Here is a 7,142-nt window from a genome sequence, read left to right on the forward strand (position 1 = left end):
GAGTTTATTAATATATAAAAAAGAACTCCGTAATGCTAGAAGTGCTTACTACTTGTCCCTGATAGAAAAGAATAAGAACAACCCCTGGTTCCTCTTCAGCGCCGTGGGCAGGCTCACCAAGAACCATAGTGCTGTTGAGCCATGCATCCCCCCAACTCTCAGCAGTAACGACTTCCTATCTTTCTTTACTGAAAAGATTGTGAATATTAGAACAAAGATTGCCAGTAATGGAGGACAGACTACAGTCCCCATAGAAGCACCTCCCAGAATTGGTGCATATTTGGACAGCTTCTCCCCCATCGACCTGTCAGAATTAACTTCTGCAGTCACTTCCTCCAAGTCAGCCACTTGTCTGCTGGATCCCATCCCGACAAGCCTCCTTAAGGATGCCTTCCCTCTAGTCAACACGTCCATATTAAATCAAATTAATCTTTCCTTAGTCACAGGTTATGTGCCACAGGCCTTTAAGGTGGCTGTCATCAACTCTTTACTTAAAAAACCTTCTCTTGACCCAGATGTGTTAGCCAACTATAGGCCTATATCAAACCTCCCCTACATCTCCAAGATCCTGCACAGCAACGAGCTCTTTGAAGCCTTCCAGTCTGGATTCAGGGAACACCATAGCACTGAAACAGCACTGGTCAGAGTCTCTAATGATCTTCTCATAGCTTCAGACAGAGGTCTTGTCTCTGTACTTGTCCTTTTGGACCTCAGTGCTGCATTTGACACCATCGACCACAGCATCCTGCTACAGAGACTAGACCATGATATTAGGATTAAAGGAACTGCCCAAAAATGGTTGAAGTCATTCTTATCAGATAGGTTTCAGTTTGTTAATGTTAATAATGACTATTCAGAGTACAGCAGATTTACATATGGTGTACCACAGGGTTCAGTTTTAGGACCGATTCTCTTCACTCTTTACATGCTCCCATTAGGTGACATAATGCGGAAGCACTCGATCAACTTCCACTGTTATGCGGACGACACACAACTTTACTTGTCGATGGAGCCAGACGACATAAACCAGTTTACTAATCTGCAAGACTGCCTAAAAGACATTAAATCCTGGATGTCTTCTAACTTCTTAATGCTAAATTCAGATAAAACTGAGGTCATCGTGGACCTAAACACCTCAGGGACACACTCTTGAATCGGATCACTACTCTAGATGGCATCACCTTGACCCCAAGTACAAGTGCAAGGAACCTTGGGGTCATTTTTGACCAGGACCTTTCCTTCAGCTCCTACATAAAGCATGTGACTAGGACCGCCTTCTTCCATCTGCGAAGTATCGCTAAGATTAGGAATATCCTTTCCCAGAGTGATGCTGAGAAACTGGTGCATGCATTTATCACTTCTCGGCTGGACTACTGCAACTCTCTCTTGTCAGGATGTCCTAAATACTCTCTAAAGAGTCTCCAGCTGGTCCAGAACACTGCAGCGAGGGTTTTGACGGGAGTTAAGAAGAGAGAACACATCTCTCCCACTTTAGCTTCTCTCCACTGGCTTCCTGTAGGATCTAGAATCGACTTCAAAATCCTTCTACTGACTTATAAGGCTCTCAATGATAAAAGCTCCATCCTATTTGAAAGAGCTCATTAGTCCCTCCTGTCCTACCAGAGCACTCCGCTCCCAGATGCAGGTCTTTTAGTGATTCCCAGTATCTCTAAAAACAGACTGGGAGGTAGAGCCTTTAGTTACCGGGCTCCTCTACTATGGAACCAGCTCTCTCCATGGGTCAGAGAGGCAGACACTTTAACTACGTTTAAGTCCAGGCTTAAGACTTTCCTTTATGACAGAGCCTTCAGTTAGGACTGGTTCAGGTAGCTCTGAACCATTGATAGCTATGCTGCTATAGGCTTAGACTGCTGGGGGACACATCAGGTTACATGGAGCCCTTCACTCCTCTCCTCTCCTCTCCTCTCTTCTCCTCTCCTTTCCCCCTCTCTCCTCCTCTCCTCCCTGCACATTTTTGGAACTGTCATTACCATTACTTGTTGCACTTTGCAGTTTGGCCTTGGTGTCTCGCAGTCTCTCTGTGTTTCCACAGATCCACCAGAGCTCCAACCACCGCCTGCATCACCCCCCACCCCCCTTATTCCCTACTGTTACACCGGCCTGCGCTCCCCTTCCATGAACCAGTCTGCCATCCAGTCCCCCATCAAGCTGGCTTGCTCTCCCTGCCTCCCCTTCCAGAAGCTTCCTTCTTCAACTGTTAACATTTCCATGTTTCCCACATTTTGCATTGTAAACTGTTTTCTTGTCTGTAACAACATCTACTGCACGTCTGTCCGTCCTGGGTGAGGGATCCCTCCTCTGTTGCTCACCCTGAGGTTTCTCCGATTTTTCCCTGTTAAAAGGGTTTTTTATGGAGTTTTTCCTCAGTCGATGTGAGGGTCTAAGGGCAGAGGATGTTGTTATGATGCCATGTGAAGCCCTTTGAGACAAACTGTTTGTGAAAACGGGCTATACAAAGAAAATTGCCTTGCCTTGCCTTGCCTTCTTCAGTAAATTTTGAATTTATCTGTCTCCTCCCTTCAAAAGCCAGGAATGTCGTTTCCTTTCTTCATTGATTTATTCATTCATTCATTCAGTCAGTCAGTCAGTCAGTCAGAGTCAAGTGCGTTTCAGCAGACTTTAATTTACAGTAGGGCCAGCTTAAGCTTAAAAGCTAGAGCCAGCTACAGTACATAGTCATGTGGGGAAATTTTTTTTAAATAAATAAATAAAATAAATAATAAAAATATGCCCTTGGCGCCCCACCATATTTTTTTTCCAGAGGTTACAAATGAACAAATACAGAAAAAAGAGAGAAAGCAAGCAAATACATTTTCACCGTGGAGGAAGGACAAGAAAGTCTGATATAGAGGTATGTAGTCTTATGTTAGCTTAAAATACCGTTCTGTGTGTAATGTCGTTAGATGTTTCATTTGTAGCAGATAGCTAGCTCAGTAGCAATAACTGAATTAAGTTAATAATACATAATAATGCTACGATAACTACCGGTATTGGACTCAGATAACAGTACAAGTTGAAGGACATGAGACTGAATATCTAGCTATCTGGATAACTGCTCTTTCGTGTGCTGAAAACCCACTGACAAATATCAGTGATAATGGCTAACACTAACTTATCCACAAAAACAGATTTCTGCACTTACTGGCCTGCACCAGAGATGTGAGCACCACTTGGCATCGTAGCACATTGTTGTAAGCTAGACTGATATTGAAATATATCAATAAATTAGGTCTACACTAAATTGGGTTGGGTTGCAAATTGGCAGCAGTTGGGCTGCATGGCAGAAATGTTTTACTATTAGTGAGTTCTGTGACAGTTTGCATGTTCCCCCTGTGCCTGTGTGGGTTCTCTCCGGGTACTGGGGGACTAGGCTGATTGGATATTCAAAATGACCATAGGTATGACTGTGAGTGTGAATGGTTGTCTGTCTCTATCTGTGACCGTGAACAGGATAAGCGATAGAAAATGGATGGATGGATGGAGAAACTCAGGTGATAAAAGAGCAAATAACTAGCATAAAACACTCAGCAAGCAGTTCAGATGTCAATCATGTGATCATGTGACTAGCGCACAGCCAATCAGCTGAACACCTCCACTATTTACAGGTAGCAGATGCTCTCAATGTTAGATGAATGGAGGCTGATGCACAGAGCGGAGTGGCTGCAGGATAGTAAAAAGCTGCTGGTGTTTGTCACAATTTATGGTTTTACATGTCCATTAACAGTCACTTTGGTTATTGACTCCAGATGTCCGCTGGCTGTCGAGGCAATTGTTGAAGTTGGAAAGCTGTTAATAGTTGATTGTCGAGGTCTGACACCTGTTGCATACTGATTGCTTGAATTGGTGAGTTGTTTAGCCTTTTTGCTATTTGTTTACTATTATGTACTTTACTTTAGCACTTGGTACTTAAAATATTGTTTTCTTTTCACTTGCACTGTTAGCCACAGGGCCCAACGAGTGTGGTTGTTAGTTTTGCATTTCCCTGACGTAGCATGTAGCGTGTTGGCAATCAGCTGATGCAGTGGTGGTGAGACATGCTGCAGCAGTTAAGGGCTCTGGCCTTATGTTGACCAGGCCAGGGCTTCTCTTGGGTTGATTGGTGATGGCGAGCTATCCCAAGCCCAGTTGATCCACGTGGAGGAACCAGGAATCCAACTGCTACAGTAATCATCATGTGTCTGCCACAGCGGTTGGACACTGCAGCGCAAACCCCCTCCCTCATTCATCTCCTTTGCCCCATTCACTCACACACACATACCCTTAGTTGGTACTAGAGTTATGTTGCTAACTTATGTCAGTGGTGCAAGCTTTTATTTCAGAAATGCATAAATCAACAATTTTGAACTTGGTTATAACTTAGTTCAAACTAAGTTTGAACATGCAGCTGGTGCCGGATACAGTCGTTACTTGTTCTACTCTACAGCTACATGTTTTTGCTTGTAATAGGCTAATATCTACTCTATAACTGTCCAGATGCACTCAGGAAATATCTTCAGAAGCCCCCAGCTACTGGAGAAGAAACATCTGATCTCCCATCTACGCCACACTTTAAACCAGGTCAGTTCAGATAAGTTCACTTGTGCACTGCTATGTCATTATTATTGTTGTTGCCATTATTATTTATGTTGAATTTTACAAATACACATTGTAACTAATTAAATGCAGGTTTTAATAAAATTAAGTTTATTTGTACAGTGCTACTTTATATGCAGTACAACAGCATGGATGTTCTGATTGTATACAGCTGCAGGTCAATCATCGTCATCCAGTGCCACCACATCCAGCACTCCGGCTCCTTTCACTGAGATACAGCCTGCAGCATTAAAATATTAATTAATTCCATTGAACTTAGCAATTTATCAGTACATGTTGTTGAAGTAAAAATATTTTTTTCACGAGGAGGACTGAGTGACTTTGTTAATATTTTTATTATGTTAATAATGTTTCCAAAAGGGCAGGTAGTTGTTCATATTAATGTTTGCATTCTTGGATATATTCCTTTGTTTAAGTCATTTGAATATATTAACATATACGTTTTTTTTGTCTTGAAACCATTGCGGTACCTTATGTTTGTTTGAGGGGATAAGAATAATGTAATTTCGACATGTTTTTTTTTCTTCACATTCTGTTTTATTTTGCAATTTTACCTCTGCAGGACTGCAACTAAATCTAAATACATTTTAGGTTTATAGTTTTCACTTGCAAATTATACAAAGGATTAAATAATTATGCTCAGACTACATTCAAATATACCATTGACTCCAGTCGCAATTTCCTTCCACACCAATTCTCACTCGGTCCTTTGTCATTGGAGCGACTTTTTTCCCAAAAAAATATATTCATACTCACGTTATGTCTGTTTCTGATTCCAAGAGAGGAAAGGTATATGTGCCCCTTGAAATTAGCTAATGCCATGGGAAATCTGAATATTAGGGCTCCTTTGCTAGCTTTTTATAGGCCTAGTCGTGGCACACTGATGTAAGTGAAAACGAACCTACTTAATTTATGTAATGAACTCCTATCAGCTGTTTTGGAACTGAAAACTCAAGAGTTTCCCATCCGAGGATAAATCAACTCTCATAGGCTCAACATTTTTGGAACCTTCTTTCTGAAACGGAACCCAGTGGGTGAATATGACTGTGATTGTGTGTCAAGCCAGCAAAACCAAAACACCTGAGGCAAGTGACAGTACATGAGATTACAGGAAAATAATCCGATCAAGTGCGCACACACATTTACCTTTTCTCCACGACAACCTTTTCACTCCGGGACAATGTTGAGGAGCCCTCGGTTACTCAATTATTCCTGTTGATGTTGGCATAATTGATGTATATTCAAAGATGGACTTGAAGGATTCTTGATAGCGTAGGAATCAACTTTCAGTGAGCCATTGAGACGAAACGATCGCTATCATCAGGTTACTTTCTCGGCTGCTCGAACACCTGGTGCCTCGCAGCCTCCACTGTAGGAAACTGTGTATGAAGCGGTGTTTTAGCGCATAGTTTCTCCACTCAATAAAGACGCAATTGACGTGTGTTCATACTAAAGATAAAACTGTAATCCTGACGCTGTGTGGGTGGAGCCGTGGCGCACACTACAAAAAATGTTCACTTCCAAACCTTGTGTTGACGTCGTATAATCCTCGAGTCCGGCAGAGAGGGCGTTTTTTTCTTTTTTTCTAGTGGAGATCGACCTCATGTCGCAGGTGATATTAAGGCAGGAGGATTTACAGTGGCGGTCTGGGTATTTTGAAAGCTTCGAAGAGCGAGCACGAGAAGTCTTTGTCAAATTGCTTTAATTGAAGTTATGGACTGGGAAAAATCTATCACTTGAAACGGAATTGTAATTATTTATATTTGAATTTGAAGTAAGCACCTTGAATCATTGTATTTAAAACTGGATTTGATAGCATAAATTGGAAAAATGTATATTTGGAACTATGTTGCAATAAACTTGAAACTGAATTAATTTGCTTTGAAATTGTATTTATATCTGAACATTCAATTATTTGTACATATTCCATTCTTACAATTTAATTTCAGTTCTTACAATTATACTATTATATAATTATATTCTATTAAGACATACCTCTGGTTGTAGAGGAGGAGTAATCAAGCACAGATTCATAGACTCCTAACCGCATGTATGTCAATTCGTTTAGGGCTTGCTGGGTGGATAGACATCCACCCGAGTTAAACTGGGGCCAAAACACATCTTTCATCTTTCTTGAAGAGATGCAGAGTTCAAACTCAAATACAAATATCATTCATTCAAAGTTATTTGAAGAATCTTGTTGTGTTCCAACATACTATATTTTAACTAGTTCTGTTTATTTTTCAAATAAATTATACATTTAAACCAGAGACCCAGTGGAATCGGGCAAAATTATATTAAAAGTTTTAGAAAAGACTGACTTGTGGAAAGCAGCCATTAGCTTTATGAAAGCCCTCTCCTGGAAAGAATAGAGCAGATCAGTCAAGACACATTTTTAAAATTAAACAGGCCAGGTGAGCTCTCTCTCTCTCTCTCTCTCTCTCTCTCTCTCTCTCTCTCTCTCACTCTCTCTCTCTCTCTCTCTCTCTCTCTACTTTCAGATACGCAGAGTTCATGTCCAAACTACA

General features: G+C 41.2%; 1 protein-coding gene and 1 long non-coding RNA gene across 9 annotated transcripts in view; one reads left to right on the forward strand and one right to left on the reverse strand.

Annotated features, from left to right (window-relative positions):
- The window catches only part of gdpd5a (glycerophosphodiester phosphodiesterase domain containing 5a), a 48,011-nt gene extending 41,873 nt beyond the window's left edge, over window positions 1-6,138 (reverse strand). For 2 of the 8 annotated variants that reach the window (XM_086225664.1, XM_086225659.1), the window contains exon 1: window positions 5,761-6,133. The gene's annotated coding sequence lies outside the window, so the exon portion shown is untranslated. Of the gene's footprint in view, window positions 1-5,370; window positions 5,388-5,760 lie in introns of those variants that run through there. The other 6 variants (XM_086225663.1, XM_086225660.1, XM_086225665.1 and 3 more) reach the window with 6 other exon arrangements.
- On the forward strand, window positions 3,631-4,887 carry LOC147249150 (uncharacterized). The gene is made up of 3 exons (XR_015119408.1): window positions 3,631-3,864; window positions 4,495-4,578; window positions 4,766-4,887. It is a non-coding gene; the product is annotated as an uncharacterized LOC147249150 (long non-coding RNA).
- Window positions 6,139-7,142: the final 1,004 nt, after the last annotated feature.

This window comes from Aulostomus chinensis, chromosome 15 (assembly GCF_037954235.1).
Source record: "Aulostomus chinensis isolate RoL2024-O1b breed Wild chromosome 15, RoL_Achi_v1.0, whole genome shotgun sequence".
NCBI classification, from domain to species: domain Eukaryota; kingdom Metazoa; phylum Chordata; class Actinopteri; order Syngnathiformes; family Aulostomidae; genus Aulostomus; species Aulostomus chinensis.